The sequence below is a fragment of the Camelus ferus genome, chromosome 3 (assembly GCF_009834535.1).
Source record: "Camelus ferus isolate YT-003-E chromosome 3, BCGSAC_Cfer_1.0, whole genome shotgun sequence".
NCBI classification, from domain to species: Eukaryota; Metazoa; Chordata; class Mammalia; order Artiodactyla; family Camelidae; genus Camelus; species Camelus ferus.
In genome coordinates, this window is record NC_045698.1 from 82,544,834 (window position 1) to 82,566,311 (window position 21,478).

General features: G+C 39.4%; 1 protein-coding gene across 1 annotated transcript in view; it reads left to right on the plus strand.

Annotated features, from left to right (window-relative positions):
- FAM170A (family with sequence similarity 170 member A) overlaps positions 1 to 21,478 on the plus strand; it is a 56,884-nt gene that overhangs the window by 25,219 nt on the left and 10,187 nt on the right. The window contains exons 3-6 of the mRNA XM_006176024.3: positions 10,092 to 10,234; positions 10,993 to 11,086; positions 11,773 to 11,910; positions 14,538 to 14,583. The gene's annotated coding sequence lies outside the window, so the exon portion shown is untranslated. The remainder of the gene's footprint in view (positions 1 to 10,091; positions 10,235 to 10,992; positions 11,087 to 11,772; positions 11,911 to 14,537; positions 14,584 to 21,478) is intronic.

Sequence of the window (21,478 nt, forward strand, 5' to 3'; positions counted from 1 at the left end):
CAGCACATAAATTTCTCCCCTGGCTCCAGCTCCCACTGGACAGGTCCTCCGTGGTTCCAGCTTTGTTGGCTGATGGACAATCTTGAGCTTCAGCAGTACTGCCTCTTCTGTTTGTTCTCCAGCCTAGAGGTGGTATTGGCTTCCTGTTGCTGCTAATGTCTGGGTTATGGCATCATCCCCTGCTCAACTGTCTGCTTCAAAATCCTGCATCACTCATTCTGTGTGTTAAATTGCCTGTTATACTTTCAGTGGCACATAATCCAACTTCCTCACCTTGTAAGGAGGGAATTTGAAGTCCAGTGAGATTAAAGTGTGCTTCCTAAGGCTATCTGAAAGTCAGACTTCTAGTATTTCAGTCACTGACGGTGCAGTCAAGAGTCCAGAAGTACGAAAACAGTAATTTCTCTAATGTTATACAGAAGTCCTTGCACTAAAGCCCAAACTAATGCCCTTTAAGCAGACACTCATTAAGCCTATTATTTCTGTTTTTGCAAGCAATTATTCACGTTGTTGTCACTACCAAGTTCCCCTGGGAAACTAGAACTCGTATTTGCCTGGTGACAGCATTGCTCCCAGGCTGTGGTTTCATTGAACAGAGAGCTCATACCCTGGAATGGTGGCTGCATCTCCCTAGGCACCTAATTTACTGGTAACTAGGAACTCGCCCAGTGGAATCTGGGTTGATAATTTATAGAAGCACAGAGAACCGAAACCCCAAAACAGGGGACTAAATAAATTAGGGGCTTCATTTTGCCAACACGAGAAGCCAGAAATGGGGAGTTGCTGGCAGAAATTACAGCTTAAGAATGTTGGGGCTGAGACCTTCACCGCGGTGGTGGCCTTGCAGGTCCACTGCTTAGATCTTCCTTCAAGAAACAATTTGCTGTCTCGAGAGGCTCCAAATGCAGTGCTTTCAGGATACACTTGAGTTTTTGATCCAAGGCCATGTTCTTCCCAGGCAGCCCCCAAGGCACAACTGAAGACGGCAGATTAGGCCATTTCCGTCCCATGTAGGACTCATCAAATGAATAGTCTCTGCTCTGGAGGTTCCCGTTGTGTTTGCTGAAAGTTTGTCAGATTTGCATCTTAGTTCAGGGTTCTGCTTGCCCAGTACTGCCTTCTTTCCCCTTTTCCTTTCCTAAGTGTGATCAGATTTTCAAATCAGAAAATCTAAAGGCTTTTGTGGACCATTCCTTCCCAGAACCACACTTTCTATCTTTACTCTCCCAATAATCACAGCGTTGCACACCTCCTCTGACTCGGTGTCTGCTTCCTGGAGGTCCCACCTGGCAGTTCTTCTCTTGGCCTTTCCTACTGTTCTACTTGAGGTTGTGCACTGGAGATCCCACCTCCAGCATCTCAGCACTGTGCTCGTGTTTCAGCAAGATGCAGCACTATCAACAGATTCTGTTCTTCCTTTGGGAAATTTTACTACTTTCATTTCTTAGACCAGAGCTGGTGTTGCATAAGTATAGCAACCCCAAGGGAGGTGGGGAAATATTTTTTGTTTTAGATGAACTTATTATGGTCCCAGCAAAATTGAATTCTGCTACTGAGAAAGGAGAATAGGTATTCTGTAGGCAACAAGTAGTTTTTGCCTCACTTTAATTTTCATTTCAGGAAAGTCTTTTTTTAAATTGAAGTTGATGTATGATATTATGTTAGTTTCAGGTATGCTATAGAATGATTTGACATTTGCTTACCTTATAAAATGATCACCATAATAACTCTAGTAACCAGCTGTCTGCATACAAAGTTATTATAATATTATTGACCATATTCCTTATGCTGTATATTATATTCCTGTGACTTATTTATCATACAGCTGTAGGTTTGTACCTCTTATTGTCTACATGTAGTTCACCTCCCCACCCCTACTTCTGGCAATCACCCACTTGTTCCTGTATGTATTCATTTTGTTTTGTTTTTAGATTCTACATATAAGTGAGATCATGTGGTATTTGTCTTTCTCTGTCTGACTAATTTCACCTAGCATGATATCCTCCAGGTTCATCCGTGTTGTCACAAATGGCAAGTTTTTTTTGTGTGGCTGAGTAATGTTCCATTGTATATATATATACCATATCTTTATCCATTTGTTTATCTATGGACACTTAGGTTGCTTCCATATCTTGGCTATTTTAAATAATGCTGCAATAAACACTGAAGTGCATATATCTTTTCTAATTAGTAGAATAGGGAGGGGCATCATAGGGGTAGGGGATAAAAAAGGGGGTTACTATGGGATTACAAGAAATCATATTTGTGAAACTTTTGAAAACTGTGAAGCACTGTAGAATTTAAAGAGTCTTTCATTCAAAAAATAAAAATTAAAAGAAAATTTTAAATTAAAAAATTATTAACTTAGATTTGGATAAGGAAGATTTCCTGAATATATATTTGAACTGTTCATAGAGTAAGTGACTCAATACCTGCCAAAGCAAAGGGTTATACTTTCTCCAACTAGACACCTCAGGAGTCTGTAAATTTACTTCAACAATGCTGCCTTTGCTCAAAATATTTTTGAAAACCTCTTTTAAAATTTCCTGTAGTTTATTACATGGACTCAGTGGTGACAAATTTTCATCAGGTAAGAGTAGACTTGATTTGGAGAATGGACAAAGATGTTGACAGCCAGATCTGGAAAATAGGGTAAATGTTATTTTAGTCAACTGGAATCTCCCTATGAAGTAATGACACTGATTTTCTTGTTTAACTTATGAAGTGGCATTGCTGGATTGTATGGTTCTATTTTTAATGTTTTGAGGATCTACCTAGTGTTTTCCATAGTGGCTGCACCAATTTACAGTCCCACCAGTGGTGCATGAGGGTTCCCTTTCTGCATCCTTGCTGATACTTGTTATTTGTTATCTTTTTCATAGTAGTCATTCTGACAGGTGTGAGGTGGTATCACTGTGGTTTTGATTTGCATTTCCCTGATGATTAGTGATGCTGAGCATCTTTTCATGTGTCTGTTGGCCATCTGTATGAAATCTTTGGTAAAATATACATTCAGGTCCTCTACACATTTTTTAATTGGGTTGTTTGTTTTCTGGATGTTGAGCTGTATGAATTCTTTGTATATTTGGATATTAACCCCTTATAAGGTATATCATTTGCAAATATTCTCCTATTCAGTAGGCTGTATTTTTGTTTTGTTGATAGTTTGCCTTGCTGTGCAAAAGCTTTTTAGACTGATGTAGTCCCATTTATTTATTTTTGTCTTTGTTTCCTTTGCCTGAGGAGACATAACCGAAACATTATTGCTAAGACCACTGTCAAAGAGCATACTGTCTATGTTTTCTTCTAGGAGTTTTATGGTTTTAGGTCTTACATTTAGGTTTCTAATCCATTTTGAGTTTTTTTTTTTTGTATATGGTGTGAGAAAGTAGTCCAGTTTGATTCTTTTGCATGTAGCTGTCCAGTTTTCCCTGCACCATGTATTAAAGAGTCTGTCTTTTCCCCGTTGCATTTTCTTGCCTCATTTGTTGTAGAATAATTGCCCATATAAGTATAGGTTCATTTCTGGACTCTCTATTCAGTTCCCTCTTCCCACTGGCAACAACCAGTCCTTTCTCTCTATCTGCTAGTCTGTCTCCTTTTTGTTTTATTCATTAGTTTGTTGTATTTTTTTGATACTACACATCAGTGGTATCATACAGTATCTGTCCTTTTCTGTCTGACTTATTTCACTCAGCATAATGCCCTCTGAGTCCTCCCATGTTGCTGCAAATGGCAAAATTTCATTCTTTTTTATGGCTGAGCAGTATTCCACTGTATACCTATACCACTTCATTATCTATTCATCTGCTGATGGCTAAGCAAATTTTTTTTTAAGCAAATATTTTTGATGTCACATTTTTGAACAGTGGTAGCCTATACCCCATTATTTTAAAGGGGAAAATTGTAAAGCATTTCTAGCCCACTCAAAAACACAAAACGTTTTCCTCCAAGTTGCTGCATCACTTGTACATACCTATAAAACATGATGAAGTTCTCCGGAACCAATTGTGATTTCAAATATCTTTAAAAGTTTTTCATATGTAGAAAAAAATCATAGACCTGGATGATGGAGACATGGGCAGGGACAAGCTTGTGTCTTTCACAAGCTCACTTCTCTTCATGTACCTCATCACATCTCTCTTTTCTCCTAATTCATGGGCTTTCCCAATCCTCTTAGACCTACCTGCTTTCTTCACAGGCCTTTCTCCCGTTCTACTCTTTCCATCAACTTTGCTCTTAGTCACGTGAGGGTTGTGATGTCATCATGCATAATATTTTGATCAAAGTCTGGAGAACAGGTGAGAGGGCCCTTTTCCCTGCAGCTTTTGTGCCACCTTAATGCTTTCTCTGGCAGGCATGTGCAGCGTGGCTGAAGCAAGTTTTTGGATTTGGATAATGAATCTTGAGTAAATACCTCTGGGAGCTTTTAAATTAGATATTCTAATGGTAAATGTTCGGCAAGCGAGGAAACATGTATGAAGCAGCTTCTGTATCTGCTTTTCTAATATATGGTAACTAACTACCTGTTTTCTAGCGTATCAGCTATGTTTTGTACTACAGGAAAATCTCAGTATTTCTTTGGAATCAATTATTAAAGTTTTTGTTTTGGCATCTTGAAAGAATTAAGTTAGTTAGTGACACTTGCCACATCATTCATGTAACTTTTTTTGGTTTTGTTTGTAGATTGATATTCTGGTTTTTGGGGGTTTTTTGTTTTGTTTTGTTTTGTTTTGTTTTGTTTGTTTTGTTGGCTAAGCATGACCTTTTTGGATGAAGAGGAAAATTTCTGTTGAGGTTACCTGACCTCCCCAAGGTGACTTGTGACATTATCTTTAATTTAGAGTAATTCATTAGATAAGTATTTCTCAGATTGGTATTTTCTGAAACAACATTCTGGAAATGTGGCTAAAAAATTAACTATAAAATAAGTGTAGAAACATATATCCCTTCTTTGGAGAGTCAAAACTTGCAAGAATATATTAATGACTGTAAGAAGTCTTACAGATAAAACAAAACAGAAGCTTTTACTTATTATGTTTGTTCCTTTACCATTTCTCATTTTTTAATGAAACACCTATTAATATCCTGCAGAACTCTAGTTTGGAAGACATTCCATTAAAATGATTCTTTATTTCTATTACAGATTGAAGGGGTGGTTCTAGAATTTGATATTTTACAGTTATACATGTCCATTTTCAGCTCTTAAAAATATTCCAAAGAAGCTAATTCGAATGCTAGAGATCAGAATCCGGCCAGGATGAAATGAGGAAGTTGGCAAGATGTTTTGCTATAATAATTAAAAGGCTTTTCTGTGTTAAGCACAGATCATTTTCAGAAAAGGCTAAGAAGTATTTGTTTTGAATTCCAATCAAAATTAAAATATAGTTACAATATACTTCAAATCTACTTCAATTTTGAATAAATTCTCTAGGGATATTATGTAAGTATAGTATTTGGTGCACAGCTTCAAGATAATATTTATTGCTGCTGTGAAAAGGGAGAGAGATTTACAGTAATAATATCAATGTTATTTCATATTAAATGAAGCCAATCTCAAATTGGTTATTACCAGAGTCACATTAGCATACCAGGAGCAGATGGGATGGAAGCTTCTGGAAATGAAGACTAAAAACAGCCATGGGAGCTGGCCCTCCCTTCTGTGCAGCCTCGTGCCTCCCTAGCATCCCCACTATCCTCCATCCTCCCATACTATCCTCCCTGCCTATGTGGATTGACATTTTGTCCAAGGCTTAACTTTTTTTTTTAAATTGAAATATAGTCAGTTACAATGTGTCAGTGTCTGGTGTACAGCTTAATGTCCCAGTTATTCATATACATACTTATTTGTTTTCATATTCTTTTTCATTATTATAGAATATTGAATGTAATTCCCTGTGCTATACAGAAGAAATTTGTTTTTTATCTATTTTTATGTATAGTAGTTAATATTTACAAATCTTGAGCTCCCTATCTATCCATTCCCACCCCCTTTCCCCTGGTAATCATAAGATTGTTTACTGTGTCTGTGAGTCAAAGCTCAACTTTTATCACATCTACCACCTCCTCCATGAAGTCTTTTCTCATCTTCTCCAACTGCTTGTTATTTCTCTCTGTCTTTAGACCCACTGCGCTAGGGAGTTATGTATTTGTCTTCTAGCATTTCATATTGGTTTGGTTATGGTATTTGTGATCTTGTCAAGACCCTTTCAGGCAACCCACATCCCACCTTGAAATCCTTGATTACATCTCTTTTACTTAGCCAACGTGCAGCTGGTGTCCAATATTTATGAATTAAATAATGGAAAAAAAAAAACCCCAAACACCCAGCTACTTCCTGTAACTACTCACACTGAGAGCAACTGATGAAAACAAAACAGGCATCTGAGGACAGTTTCCTCAATGTTTTGTGTTGGCGTTAGCATTGATGGTCTCACCAGGACACCAGTTTGTACCCAAGGAAGAACTTAAAGTATGTTATTTCATCATTGCATCTGTAAGGGGCAATGCTAATTTAACCAGCAAATGTTTCTCAATATTTCTGTTGCATGGACTTTTCTTTTAGTGTGTTATTATTTTAAGGTGTGTAAATTCTTGGCCGCTGTCTGGATTAAATAAATAAACAAACAAAAACAAAGGATGCTATGAAATAAGAACATTTAAAAGGTTCATTACCTCTTGACTTTGAGGAATTGCCTAATTGCCTTAAGTTCAAGGCTAATTTATGGAATTCCACAGAATAATGACTTACATTTGTCTAGTGATGAGAGGTTTATTAGGTGCTTTCATCTGTGCCATTCATTCAGTGAACTAGTCAATTAACGAGTTAATCCTTCAACAGACATTTCTTTCGAACCTATTCCAAACAATCATTGGCAAGCATGATTTGGGGGTTCCTAAAATAAATAAGGCAGGTGTGCTGCCCTGCCAAGCCTTCAGTCTGGTGAGGGTAGACCAGAAATGTAAGCAATTAAATGACTGAAACGTTGTGATCGAAGTTTGTCCACACCTCAGTGGGGGCAAAAGTGGGGAGTGGGCCGTTCTTACCAAGGGAGGGGAAAGAGGACAGGAGAGCATTCATAGAGGAGGCATCCCCGAGTGCAGTCTTATCTCATCCTTATTAGTGTCACTATTGTCAGCGGTTTGCAGTGAGATCCTGACTCAGGGCTGAAGTATCTTCTCCGAGGTGACCCAGTTCCTAAAATTTCAAAAGCAATTTGTCCCACTGCACAGCATCTCCCCTACCCCAAGAAGTTCCTAAAATGTGTGACTCATGTTCGAGTAGTGATAAGAGAGGGAAGGCGAGGCCAGAGAGCCTGAAAATGAGGCTTATGTTTGTGCAAAATGAGCTTGGTTCCCAGAGTAACAAGAAAAACCGCTTGATTGAAAATGCTATTCATCCAGAAAGGAAGAGAGAAAGCCAAACCCAAAGGCAGGGTTTAGAGCTGGAAACAATGGCTTTGTTAAGATTTACAGGCCTGTGAGATTTCTCTGTTGCACAGGGCATTAAGGAAAGTTATTTGAAAAATATTCAAATTACTTTGACACCATTTTCCCTAGGCAATATGGAAACTGGCTTTTTGGAGGTTGGGCCTCTTTTAACATAAAATTTCAGAGAAAATGAGGTTTCAATGGATGGCCCACGTCTTCTGCTGTCACCACCCACGGACTCTAATTTCTTTCTTACTGTGTTTGCTAAAAGCCAGTCGTTTTTTTTTCAGGGGATGGATGCTTCTCTTTAGTCATACTTTTGGTGTGTGGCCACATTTCACTAGGTTGGTGGCATGTTGATTTGTAAAGTGCCTTAAGAAGACACCCACATGCATTTAAGATAAGAATGGCAAGAACAACTCAGTATTGGCACACATTTTCTTTGTTTTCTGAAAGAAAGTTTATTATTGGACATTAGAATGTAACATCATATGGAGATTTCTAATATGAGCTGAAAGTGCCCAGCCACTGTGATGGGAGGACATCTGGTCTTTTTCTTTGCCTTTGTACTTCCTGTCATTACGTGAGAATTGTGAGCTGGAGTGCTACATTTTATAACTTAATAAATTGTAAATCAGTTAGGGGAACAGGTATTTTAACTGAGAACAAAGGACCATTACTCCAACGAACTAGGTAGCCCCTTATGTTTACAGTTCTTTACAGGTTAGAAAACATTTCAAATAATCTCTTTTGACTCCCACGAGCACCCCCAAGGGGAGACACATGAAATCTTAGGTGTAAAGTTTTTTTTAACTTGCGAGGAAACTGAGGCCCAGACAGGTTGAGGCTAATACTCTAATACTTTAATACCCTAGCTAGTAGTAGTGAGTTTTTTTTTTAATATTCTGGACAGTGTTGCTTAGTTCTGTTAAAAAATAAACTGAGACATATTCAAATTTTAAGAGTTTATTTCGGCATAAAATTGATTCGAATCAAGCAGCCCTAAATGGGAAGTGGTTAGAAGTGCTCCCCCTACAGGAAGTAGGAGGACAACTTCTATAGAGAAGATGCTGGGGAACAAAGTAAGGGAATTACCTGATTGGCTTAAGCGCTGCATTATTTGGGAAAGCCCAGTTGGCTCTTTGTGATTGGTTGTTCTTAGGTTTTGGTTTCTTAACCTTGAGGCATTTCAGGCTTAGGCTTTGGTTTGTTTACACTAGCTGCTAATGTATTAGAACCCCCTCAGTCTAACGGCCTCCTTGTTTAACCGATTAACAATTTTTTATATTATAGTGCTGCTTTGCGGAAAAATTCTCTCAGGGACACACACTGTGCCTTTCGCCCTGATCTGCTTTTTCTCCAACATGTGTGATTAGTTGCAAGAGAACCTGAGGGAGAAAATGGATGATTCCATATCAGTCCATCCTACTTATAAGAAAAGGAACACAAATCATATACCTCAGTGGTACAATAGTTTGAATTACTTTAATATATGAAAAGCAGCACATAATTAAATTCTAAGAATCAAGACTCATATTTCTTTTACTGGAAACACCTGCATCAGAAGAGAGTCTAGATGAATACAGCCCACTAGGGATCCTCGTTATAACACTGTGTGTGGATTAAATTGTAGAGAAGTAACAGAAGGAGGTGATATTACCAGTGTCAGCCCATTTTCTCTGGCCATGCTACCCTGGAGTTTTAAAAGGGGTCACATCAATGGTCATAACCCATATTTTTAACTTTCGATCTCTTAGGTGATTACAAACCTCTAAGTCCTCCCCATGTGCCCCCAGTGGAGTCCCAGGGACTGTCTGTGTGCACCAGTTCCGCCAGCCTCCTGTGGGTTCTGTGATACGTTTCCTTTCTTCCTGCTTCAGCCCCCACGTTGGGAGGCTGGCTGCCCTCAGAGGGAACCTAGATTTTGCTCTCAGTTGGCAGCCTACCCTGGTACCATTCTTGCCTCTGCCTCTGATTTCTTTCTTGGAGTTCTTGATGTGGGCCAGGCAGAAGCGGGATGTGCTATCTTCTCCCTTTTGGGATGTGCGTGGATCTCAAAGCAGGCAGGATTGTTAGTACGCCTTCTCTTTATTTTTAAATGTCCAGCCCTCTCTTTTTAGCACTGAGTCCATGAGGGTAGGTAGGCCATGGGCAAAGCTGGGGAACATTAACAACTATATTAAGACCATCAGGGAGGAAAGGGGGTTGGAAGAGATAAATTTGGAGTGCGAGATTTGCAGATACTAACTAGCATATGTAAAATAGAGGAACAGCAAGTTTATACTGTATAGCACAGGGGACTATATTCAATATCTTACAGTAACATATAATAAAAAAGAGTATGAAAGCAAATATATGTATGTATATGTATGACTGAACTATTATGCTTCACACTAGAAATTGATACAACATTGTAAACTGACTATACTTCAATAAAAAAAAAAGACCATCACCTTGTCCTCCCCTTGAAAATATTTATTAGTTGCCAGGGGGTCCCAGAATCTCATCATAAAATAGAACCTAGACTCAAGCTTAGGGGGCCCCAAATATCAATATTTGTGTTTAACCTAGGGCTGATATTTATTCCTTTCTATTTTCTGTTCTGTCTATCTTGTATTCTTGGCTTCTGTTTCTTTGGTTAATTGAATTTTTTTTCTCAGCTATTGAAGTGAAAACTGCTTTGAAAAGCAAATGCCTTAGGTCAGCTCTGTCTCCCTGACTGAAGGGAAAGAAATGAAGGAGACCCATTGAAGGAAAGTTAATGTTTCCAATCAGAAGAGGAACATTCTACCTCCCTCTGGTGGTGAGTGATGCCAAATCAGCTGGAAAGGGCTCTCATTCCTAGGGCTAAGGAATAAGGAACAGGAACTCAGTGATGCTGTCCCTACAAAACAAAACAAATCTAAACTGGGATATAAAATCAGCATTTAAAATTAACCAAGGGAGGCAGAGCTTGCTGGACCTAGGTTTGTGGGTAGCCAGTATCTGGGTGCCCTGTCCCTGTTTTACTGTCCTGGGTGAGGTCCTGCTCTGAACCAGGACCCCTAGGAATATTGTCAGGGAGCCATCCTCTCCCTTTATGTTCCCAGCATCTTCGTGAGTCCTGAGTCCTCATCTTTTCTTTATTATCACTGTATTAAAGGCTTAAAGAAAATCAGCTGTCACTTGACAATTCGAACGTTGTTTATAGGAAGATATTTCTCAACCAAGACAACACTTAAAAGGCTGCATGCAATGGCGAAAAGAATGCAGTAATCTAAGTATCAGGAGACCTGGAACTTTCTTTTCTATCAACTGTCCCATCAGATCAGGGAGGCTCCCTTCTCTCCCTCCCATCCCAGCTCTCCCCCTCTGCCTCCATCAGTTTCTTTGTAAATAGGCTTGATCTCCATGACCCCTCCTTCTCTCAAGTTCTGAGTATATAATTTCGAAAATCTCCTCCCACCCAAGGAGTCTTCAGACCCTACAGCAAAGTTTCGAATAGTGAGGGAAGATGTTTTCCTGTGCATTTATTGACCAATTCCTATTGTTACCAGAGAGTAGGTTCTTATGTTATTGCAGAAAGAATTCAGAGACAAGATATGGAGGTCAAGAAAGCAAAGGGAAGATTTATTAAGTGACAGTACTTTCTCAAGAGGAGAACAAGCAGACTCTGGTGAGTAGCTGCACTGAGTTTCTTTGGCAAGTTGGATACATGGGGTGTAAAAATGAATGGGCAGATTATTTATTGAGGAGGGAGGGGTTTTGGATTGTATTTCCTGATTTTCATCCCAGCTCCACCTTGCTGGGGGGAAAGGGATTTTGTCTTTATTTAGACTTGATTGGAAGAGTCATGGCATCAGTGCGTGATGAGTATGTCTAATCTGCAAGGCTAATTCTATTGTAATGAGGGCATAATGAGCAAAAGGTTACATTTGGACACCAGAAATTCCCACCTATTCCCATCTTTCTTTGTGTGCCTCTCAGATCCTTGTCACCCCAAAATGTGTGGTTTCCTGCCAGTCAGGAGGTTCCTGCTTTTCTTTGTCTGCCCAAGGACCCCTATTATTTGCAAGATGTATGATTTCCTGCCATTTGGCCTATGCCATGCCCCCTGCCCCTTTCTCTGCTCATATCTAGCTATTTACCTGTCCTAACACTATATGCCAGATGCAAGTCACTGTGGAAAGCACCCTTTAAGTGTCACTTAATCCTTAATGATGATGTTGGTGATGATGATAACAAACACGTAGTGCTTACTCTGTGTCAGACTCTGTTCTAATCAGTTTACATACATTTGCTCATTTAAATCCTCATTACAGAGTGCATGAAGTTGGTATTATTATGATCTTCATTTTGCAGATGACTGCTGAGCCTTAGAGTGGAAACAAATGTAGTGCCCAAGGTCCTAGGACTGATCTCAGGCCGATCATCTTCTCTACAGATGAGGAAGCTGGGGTTCTAACAGCCTAAGGAAAACCGCCCACAGTCACAGAACAAGTAAGTAGCACACTTGGAAATGAAACTCAGATCTAACTCATTCCAGAGCCCATGTTCTTTCCATTTTGCTGCTTTGCCTCCCAGAGACATTTTTGCTTTGTCATAAACCGCAGAGCAGAGCATGGCACTTTTAATGAAGAAAAAGTTTGCTAAATGAAAAGCAGATTAATGAGATATTTGGGATGCTTTGCAGTAAATAAATCTCTTTCAGAATTCTCATCTTCTCCCACTCAAATCGCTAAAGCCATAACAGTAACAATTACCTCAGCCTGGTTGAGGCCATGTGGGAGTGAACTCTCTTAATTTTATTGCTCAGGGAAGACACTGGAGATCAACAAAATTTTCCTTGAGCTGGCTGAACCACAGGTCAGAAATTGGATGTATCAGATGTTGGCTTTCCCCATTAGACCCTCTGCCTGCCCCTCCTCTTTTAGCTGTGTCTTGAAATGCCATTACTTTAGGAGAGAAATGGAGCTTAAAATTAAGTCAACATTAAAAAATATTAGAAATGTCACTGAAAACCTGTTTTTGTGAATGAATGAGGCCTAGAACATCATTTGAACATGATGGCCTGAGACTTGAGGAAAGTCTATTTTTTTAATAATAGGTAATCTTAGCTACTCTCTGGGAATTTAAAAATAGCCCTTTGAAACTGAGAGGCCAGAACAGAAATGTAATTTTTCTGTATGATACATAACTGAATTTGAAGCCAAATGCTCATATTTATATTCAAGAAGAATGTGTGTCTACTCATGCCGGGTGTGGAGGGTATTGAGTGTTGTGAAGGCAAGCGAGTCTCAGGCCCTTTCTCTAAGAGCTATGAATCTATTAAGGGAAATGGGGTGAAAGCTGAAATGATCTGTGCAGTGAGGGGAAACGGACCGTGCGCTGTGTGTCCACCATAGACCAAGCATCGTGTTAGCACTTTATATAAGAACATGGCAAGATGGTGGTATTACCCCCATTTCTAGGGAGGAAAGCAAGGCTCAGAATAAGGTGCCCTGAGTCAGCAGCTCTTTATTAATGTGGCTGAGATCCAGACTCAGGTGATTCTAGTAACAGATCTATACTCTTTCCCCTACTATTTTTATTATTAATCAGGCTAGATACATTTAATGGTTTAACTTAAAAAATTGTTTTTTAATTGAAATGTAATAGATTTACAATGTTGTGCTAGTGTCTGGTGTACAGCATAGTGATTCAGTTATACACACACACACATATATATTCTTTTTCATATTCGTTCTCATTATAGGTTATTGCAAGCTATTGAGTATAGTCCCCTGTGCTATATACAGTAGGACTTTGTTGTTTATCTATTTTATATATAGTAGTTTGTATATGCTAATCCTAACTCTTAATTTATACCTTCCCCCTTTCCTCTTTATAAGTTTGTTCTCTATGTTGTGAGTCTCTTTCTGTTTTGTAAATAAATTCACTTGTGTCATTTTATAAGATTCCATATACAAGTAATAAATCATATATTTCTCTTTCTCTGTCTGATTTACTTCAGTCAGTATGATAATCGCCAGGTCCATCCATCCATGTTGCTGCAAATGGCATTATTTCATTTCTTCTTTATGGCTGAGTAATATTCCTGTGTGTGTGTGTGTGTGTGTGTGTGTGTGTGTGTGTGTGTGTGTGTGTGTGTGTACCCCACATCTTCTTTACCCGATCATCTGTCAATGGACATTTAGGTTGCCTCCATGTCTTGGCTATTGTCAGTAGTGCTGCTATGAACATTGGGGGGCAGGTGTCATTTTGAAATAGGATTCCTTCTGGATATATACCCAGAAGCAGGATTCCTGGGTCATATGGTAAGTCTATTCCTAGTCTTTTGAGGAATCTCCATACTGTTTTCCATAGTGGCTTCATAGTAGTTTAACTTATTAGGTATCCCTTCATGGGATTTAATGATTTACAAAATTAGCTCACCAAGTTGCATAACATTTTGAGGTGACAATTTTTGACCTGGGGTATTTTGAGGAACCTTGGGCAAATCAGATAATTTTCAGCTTCTTAAAAGGAATGTACAAAACAGAAAACTTTACCCATTTCTCGTGCTTTTATGTTTGCTGTGTGAAGCTTATGGATGGTCTTCGAGTCAGGGGATAGAAGAGGTCTGGATAACCTATACAGCTACATTACTTGCTAAGAAATAATGGTTTTGAATTTTGACTTGGCTGGCTTTCAGTGGCTGTATCAGCTCAGCAGGAGTCAGCACTTTCATGTGGCTACCAAAAAGCCTATCTTAAGAGAAGTGCCTATGATGGAGGAGGTAACAACTCCACCCCACTCTGACTTGGTCAGACCTTAGTTGGAATACTGTGTTCAATTCTGGGAATGTACATGAAGACAAACATAAAACAACTAGGACATATTCAGGAGAAAGTTTGGATCACTGCAGGGAAATGAAATCTGAATGTTTCAGGGAATAGGGCTGTGTAGCTGAAGAAAAAGACTTGAAGGGCCAGGATAACAATGTTTAAATATTAGAAGAATTGTCTTATGGGAGAGGAGTGTCAATTTTTTGCTGTGTGATCCTAAAAGATGCAACTGGAAGCTACAGGTTCTGGGGAAGTAGATTTGTCTTTCCAAGGAAGAATTTTTGTTTTGTTTTTTTTCAGAAAGTGATGGATTCCCAGTCTCTGAAGGTCTTGGAACATGGACCAAGTAAGTACTTGGTGGAGCCCCTGCGAGGAAATTCAAAGGTACCAGGGATTAGCTTTCACAAGCATCAAAACCCTTCCCCACCCTGAGGATCTCAGCACCTTCTGGACTCTCCTTCCAGGCTTTGCCTCTACATTTGTCACCAGCATGGGGATATACTTTTGGAGGATAGATGGATGGATGGATGGATGACAGGGAATGGGACAAATCCACAGTGGCAGAGCAGTTACTTGATCCATGCTAATTTGGTCTGCCATTTTTAAATTTTGCCTTTCCTATGTACTCATATTCTTGTCTTAAACTATGGGCATCTGGAGACTTTTGCTGTAACTGTTTAGTTTGTGACCCTCAACTTAGCACCCCATTTCATGCAGTTAGGTTATTTGACAATGATTTTTATCAGGTGTCAGTTATTGTCAGGCTCCATCAGTAAGAGAGTCTAACTTGGTTGCATATACAAACTCTAGGTTTAAAAAACTTATGGCTGGCTTCTCTCTCTGGGGAAAGACAGGATCTGAATTCTTTTCCAAATTTCAGTGAGATGGAAATTTTGGGACACCCAAGAGACAGAGAACCAGTCAGAGGGCTTCACACTTAAAAAATAGCCTTTAAAATTACCCACTTGCTAGCTGCACTGCTCCCAGCTCTGTGTCAGGTAGGAATCATGAACTGTTTTGAATCTCAAATACTTTTTATCCATTTAAGAACTAAAAGTGGTTGACAGAAGGTTTTTACTCATAGCCTAGAACAGAACACTTGCAGTGTCAACAGTAAATATCTTAGCAAAAAAAAAAAGGTTGGGGGTTTGACCATTTTATTGCTTTCCTCAGGGCAAACTCTGTGGGCTCATAGCAACATCTAGTGGGCAGTGACCCCAGTTGTCACACCTGGGAGTAGGTTTCCCTCTAATCCTTTTCAGAGTTATAAACAGCTGGGAAACATGATTTATAGACCAAGAGGCATTTTAAACATGGGATTTGCTAACACCTCATATTCCCTTTCTCCTTATGGACATACTCCCCACCCCTTAGAAGAGACACTGAGATCATGCTCAGATCCTGTTAATCTCATTTACTCCCATGAATTGATGTCAAGGATATTAGGTTCATGGAGGAGATTTTCAAAACCCTACCAAGTGGGTTTAGAGGAAGGTATGACTCAGTTCAGATTAATCTTTTGGGTCAGAGGTTTTCCTAGGCACCAAGAATCATCTGATCCTGCTTTGTAAGGTTGAATCCCTTGCTTACAAATCATCCATAGCAGCTAAAGCCCTGATGGAAAGGTGTCCTTTACAATTGTAGGTTTTACCCCAATCTCCGGACTCTTTTATAAATGAACTTTGAATATTCTGTAGTTATTTGAACTCTCTGAGTCTCAACTCAGTTTACTAACATTATTAATTTGTGATAGATAAATATGTCTTCTGTTTATAATACATTGCTTCACACAGGGGCACCATCTCAGGAAGATTTCATCTGTTGCAAATTTATGAGGAAGTTGAATATTTACTTTTGGTACTTTTTCACCAACCCCTCAAATGTGTAATCCATGTGCTACCTTCCTACCACATAGCATCCCTTCTTTGCCCTATCTCTTTGTTTTCTGCCCCATTCAAAAATGGCCCAATTCTCAGCCTGTTTTCCACTAGTCCTTGCTAAAACAGTGGCTCAACATGGTTTAAGTTAAGGCACCAGTGCTCATGAGGTTATTTGCATTTTGATCAAAATTTTTAAACAGTAAATATTCGAAGAACTGATTGTATGGTTAAAGTATAGGCAGTGCAAAAAATAGTTTTAGGTGGAGATGAAGGGAGTTGAGTGGATTACGCAGGACATGGGGTGAACAGGGCTCTCACTTTTGTTCAGATACATGAACACGGTGACAGGGCAGCATAAATGCAGAGATGGCTCTTCTGTGCTGCTATGGGGGAAAATAAAAGAGGCCACTGGTGAGGACACTGGCCTTGGGAGAGAGAAAATACAGTTTGGCAATTTATTTAAGCCTTTGTTGGGGTCGAAGAAACAAGTAGGGGAGCTCATACTCAGTGGAAAGAGCTGTGGAAAATTCAGAGATAAGGAATCTTGGCCTCTATTCTACAAGGGTTCATGCCCTATGTTGTGGGGACATCAGACACATCATTAATAGACTGACCAAATGGAGAGTATGGAAAGAAGGGAGGATGGGTATAGCTAAGTGGCAGGAACAGGCTAGCATATGTGAGGTCCTGTGTTCAATCTCTAGTACCTTCATTAAAAAGAAAAAAGAAATCACTGTGCCAGGGGGAAGGATATAGCTCAATGGTAGAGTGCATGCTTAGCATGCACCAGGTTCTTGGTTCATTCCCCAGTACCTCTGTTAAAAAAAAAAAAAAAAAAGAAAGACTATGGAAAGAGTTATCACAGAGGTACAACTAACATGCTGTGAAAATGTGTGATCCATTCTAATTGGGTTATCTGGAAGGGCTTCTTATAGAAAGTGGGATTTTAATTGAACTTAAAAACAAATTGTGCTTTGAAAATGCGTGCTTTTGAAATAAAGGACTTGAGTAAAGGCCTGTACTCTGATTGAGGGAGGGAAGTTTGGCCTAGTTGAGTGGAGGCCAGAAGGCGAGTGTTAGGCTTTAGTCTGGAAAATTCAGTAGGGGCTTCAACCCTGTGGGGCATTGCATATTTGGTTGAATATTTTAGATTTTATTGTTCTCATATTGGAAAGCCAATTAAGATTTCAACAGGGGAATAATATTCATAAAGAAAATAAATATGACTATTCTTTTTTTTTCACCTTTAAGATTCTTTATTGATTTATAATCATTTTACAATGTTGTGTCAAATTCCAGTGTAAAGCACAATAATATGACTATTCTTAAAGAAAATAACTGTGACCAGGATGAATTGAAGTGGGAGGGAATGACATGCGCATTTGTCTACAACTTGGGGAAGAGAAGAAGATGGCCTCTGATTCATTAGATGTGCATTTTATCTGCAGGAGCAAAATAAGCAGCGTGTCTCAGTGCATAAATCCTCCTCCCATATACCCGTTCTTTTTCATCATGGAGCAAATATTTGGCAGCCAAGTTATTTTTAAAGTAATAAGAACAAAGCTATTTGGAATAAATGTTTCAGAACCATTTGTTACTTTGCATAGACCTAGGAGCACATAGGATTGAGCTAAAGCATTTACCATGGTATGTGGTTCTGCAGGGGTTGCCACACTATTACATACACTTTGGGCTAAAATCTAACTCTTGCCACCACTATTGCTCAAAGACCTGGCGTGTCAACAAGATCATCAAAATAGCAAAGTGGGAGTTAAGAGCTTTTCTGCCTGTTTCTTCAAGTCTCAGGAAGATTGTTTCCTTTGTATTCCCTATATTCAGAATACAAAAGCCTCCCAGACTCTAATCTTTATGAGGTCAGAGATTTCTAAAGGCAGTGAGATTATTTTCCAGCCGCTTTTCAGTTAAGGCAAGTGATTTAGGAACTTCCAAACCCTCCCTCCTGAATCTATTTTTAGAAAAGAAACAAAACAAAAAAACAAGTAGATGCTATATAATCCCAACTACACCGTTCTAGTATAAAAGTCCCTGCACAGCGTGGTGGAAAAAGGTTGTGATTCATGACCTAAGAGATGTGAGTTCTAGCCCTCGTTTGGTGCATGCATAGCTTGATGGATTTGTCAAGTCTCATATTTAATGGGGAGGAATTAGAATTTTTAAATATGGTCTCTCTTCTATTGAATAGTACTGTTACTTTTTTTTAATTTCTTTTTTTTAAATTCTTTTTTGCAGGGGGGAGGGGGGAGGTAATTAGGTTTATTTATTTATTTGTCTATCTGTTTATTTAAATGGAGGTACTGGGGATTGAACTCAGGACCTTGAGCATGCTAAGCACACACTCTACCACTGAGCTATACCTTCCCTTCCCTAGTAATACTGTTCACAATTATTTTTGCCTAAGGTGTCTAGAAAATTGGGAGACACGTGATAAGATTGTGGTCAATGATTCTGGGCGGAAGTGATGTGTGTTACTTTGGAGCTAGGACATTTAATGGCATGTGAGACTCCAGAATTCTTCCTCTCTACAGTGATGACTGATAGTGATGGCTTTGTCACGCTGAGCCCGGGAATAAGGACAATGAGGAGCAGAACTCCTCTCTAGCCCATGATGGGCATGTACAAGGAGCGGGAAGTGAACCTTTGTTGTTTTAAGCCACTGAAATTTGGGGGGATTATTTGTTATAATAAAATGATCAACCTTATTCATGAGTGATGTGATCTCCAAAGAGTATAACTGAGGTGAATAAGGAAAGCCCTAGCAATATAAAAGATCCTTCTTTTTCTTGATTTAAAATGTAAGTTTTCTATAGATAAATGCCAAAGCTGCTTTGAGGGAAATTAAGTTTCCTATATTTGGAATTAAGTTTCCTATCATTCCTACTGAAATATAGACTGGGCAGCCTTTTGAAGGCAGGGATGTAGAAATTGAAGATGATTGTGTGATCTCATAAGAAATTGATATTTACTCTTTGTGTTTCTGGCACAGAGCTCCTGAAACCCTTGGAATTTCCTACGTGCTGAGAGCAATAAATGTGTCTTTTGTTACGTTAATGAGGTGACTTTTGGAAAGCACCTCAGAATGGGGGCTGATTGCTAGTGGAGCCAACCAAGTGATTAGAGGATTGGAACTATGAGTCCCACCTCTAGGGCTCTGGGGAGATTAGAGGGGATAGAGGTTGAATCATTCACCAGTGACAGATGATTTAATCAATCCTGCTTATGTAAAGAAGCCTCCATAAAAACCCAAAAGGAGGACGTTTGGATTGCTTCTAAAGTGAACATATGGAGATGCAGGGAGAGTGGCATGCTCAGAGAGCATGGAATCTCTGGACCCTTTTTCTGTGCCTTGCCATATGCATCCTTCCACTCAGCTGTTCCTGAGTTGTGTGTGTGTGTGTATGTGTGTGTGTGTGTGTGTGTGTGTGTGTGTGTGTGTGTGTGTGTGTAATATTCATAATAGACTGATAATCTAGTAAGTAAAATGTTTCTCTGAGTTCCCTGAGCCTGCTTTGTGTGAACAAATCAATCAAACCCAAAGCAGGAGTTGATGGAACCTCCAATCTACAGAAGCATGAGTGGCAACCTGGATTTGCTATTGGCACCTGAATGTGTGTCTGTGTGTGTGTGGTGGGGAATGGGGGCAGTCCTGTAGAACTGAGCCCTTAACCTGTGGAAACTGATACTATCTTTGGGTAGATAGTGTCAGAATTGAGTTGCATTGTAGCACACCCAGGTGGGGTCTGATAACTGCTTGGTGATATGGGGAATCCCTGTTCACTCCACGTTGGAACTGATACTACAGTTGACCCTTGAACTATATGGGTTTAAACTGTGCATGGATTTTTTTTCAGTAAATACACATCTATGGATTCAAGTAAATGTGAATCATAATTTCTATCTGTAGTTGATTGAATCTGCAGATGCGAAACCTGTGGATACAGAGGCTGACTATACCACACCATTTGACATAAGGGAGTTGAGCATCCTTGGATTTTGGTGTCTGCAGGGGCTGCTGGAACCAATCCCCTTTGGACACTGAGGGACGACTGTAGAATCTTAGGTTGGATCTTAGTTCAAGGTCCATTCCCATTTAAAAGTATTCAGGGTTATAGCCCCTGAGGGTAACTGCTGCACCTCACATTTGTGCAGCTGGTAGGGTTTATAAAGTATTTTCTACATTGTTAACTTATTTGCTCTTCTATGGATAGCAAGAGGTTTTATTCTCTGTACCTTCAGTGGAGACTTTGCAGCTGCTAAGAAGAATCTAGTTGGAGAAACAAGCTAATTGTTTCCCTGTGTCCCATAGTTATTCTGATAGACATGTAGTCATATCTCAATATGGTTTTCATTTTCATTCTCCTAATGGCTAGTGATATTAAACATCATTTTGTGTACTTATTTGCCATTTGTATATCCTCTTCGGTGAAACATCTCTTCATGTCTTTTGTCCATTTTCTAATTGAATTGTTTTGTTTTTCACTGTTGAATTTGAGAGTTCTTTATATATTATAGATATTACTTCTTTGTTGGATATGTAGTTTGTAAATATTTTCTTACAGTCTGTAGCTTGACTTCTTATACCCTTAAAAAATCTTTCATGTCACAAATGATTTTAGTTTTGATGAAATCTAGTTTAACTATTTTTCCTTTATGAATCATCTTTCCTGGTTTATTGCAATGGCCTGTTACCCCAGAAGGGGAAGGGAGAAGACTCCAGTTCTTGGCTTATCTGAAAGACAGGAATATAGACAGGAGACAGTGCATTGTGCACCAAAAGATTTTAAAGGTTTTATTAGCAAGGGGAAAGTATATGTCCAACAACGGGAGGCGGGTCGGTCCAAGGGCCGATAGCAATATTCTTTGTTTGCCCCTTCTCTTACACCCTCGGTTAGAGGTGGTCTTTTGATTGACCACTCTTTCCCCTTGGAGTGCTCATGCTCATCCTGTTTTGTGCATGTTCCTACCCATGATGTACACAGAAAAACCCATGGCGGGGGCCTAAACTACAGTGCTAATTATATCACAATGAGCACTGGGTCATGTCTGGTTTGGTTCTTCTCTCTACTGTGCAGTTGTAGTTGTTGAGTTCTGACTGGTTTCTTACTGGCTCTCATTTAAGAAGAAGTAAAGCCCCTTTATTGCTGGAGGTGGACATAAAGCCATCTTCTGGACCATCCCCCTTCTCCTCCAATTTATCTGCCCAATGCCCCCACTTACCTAACTACCTAACAGGCCCACTGTTCTCTGATTCTTCCCTTGCCTCCCAATAGTCTATTCTTAACAGAGCAATTAGAGTGATCTTTTTCAGTGTCATTTCTCCTTTAAAATTCTCCAAGCTTCCCA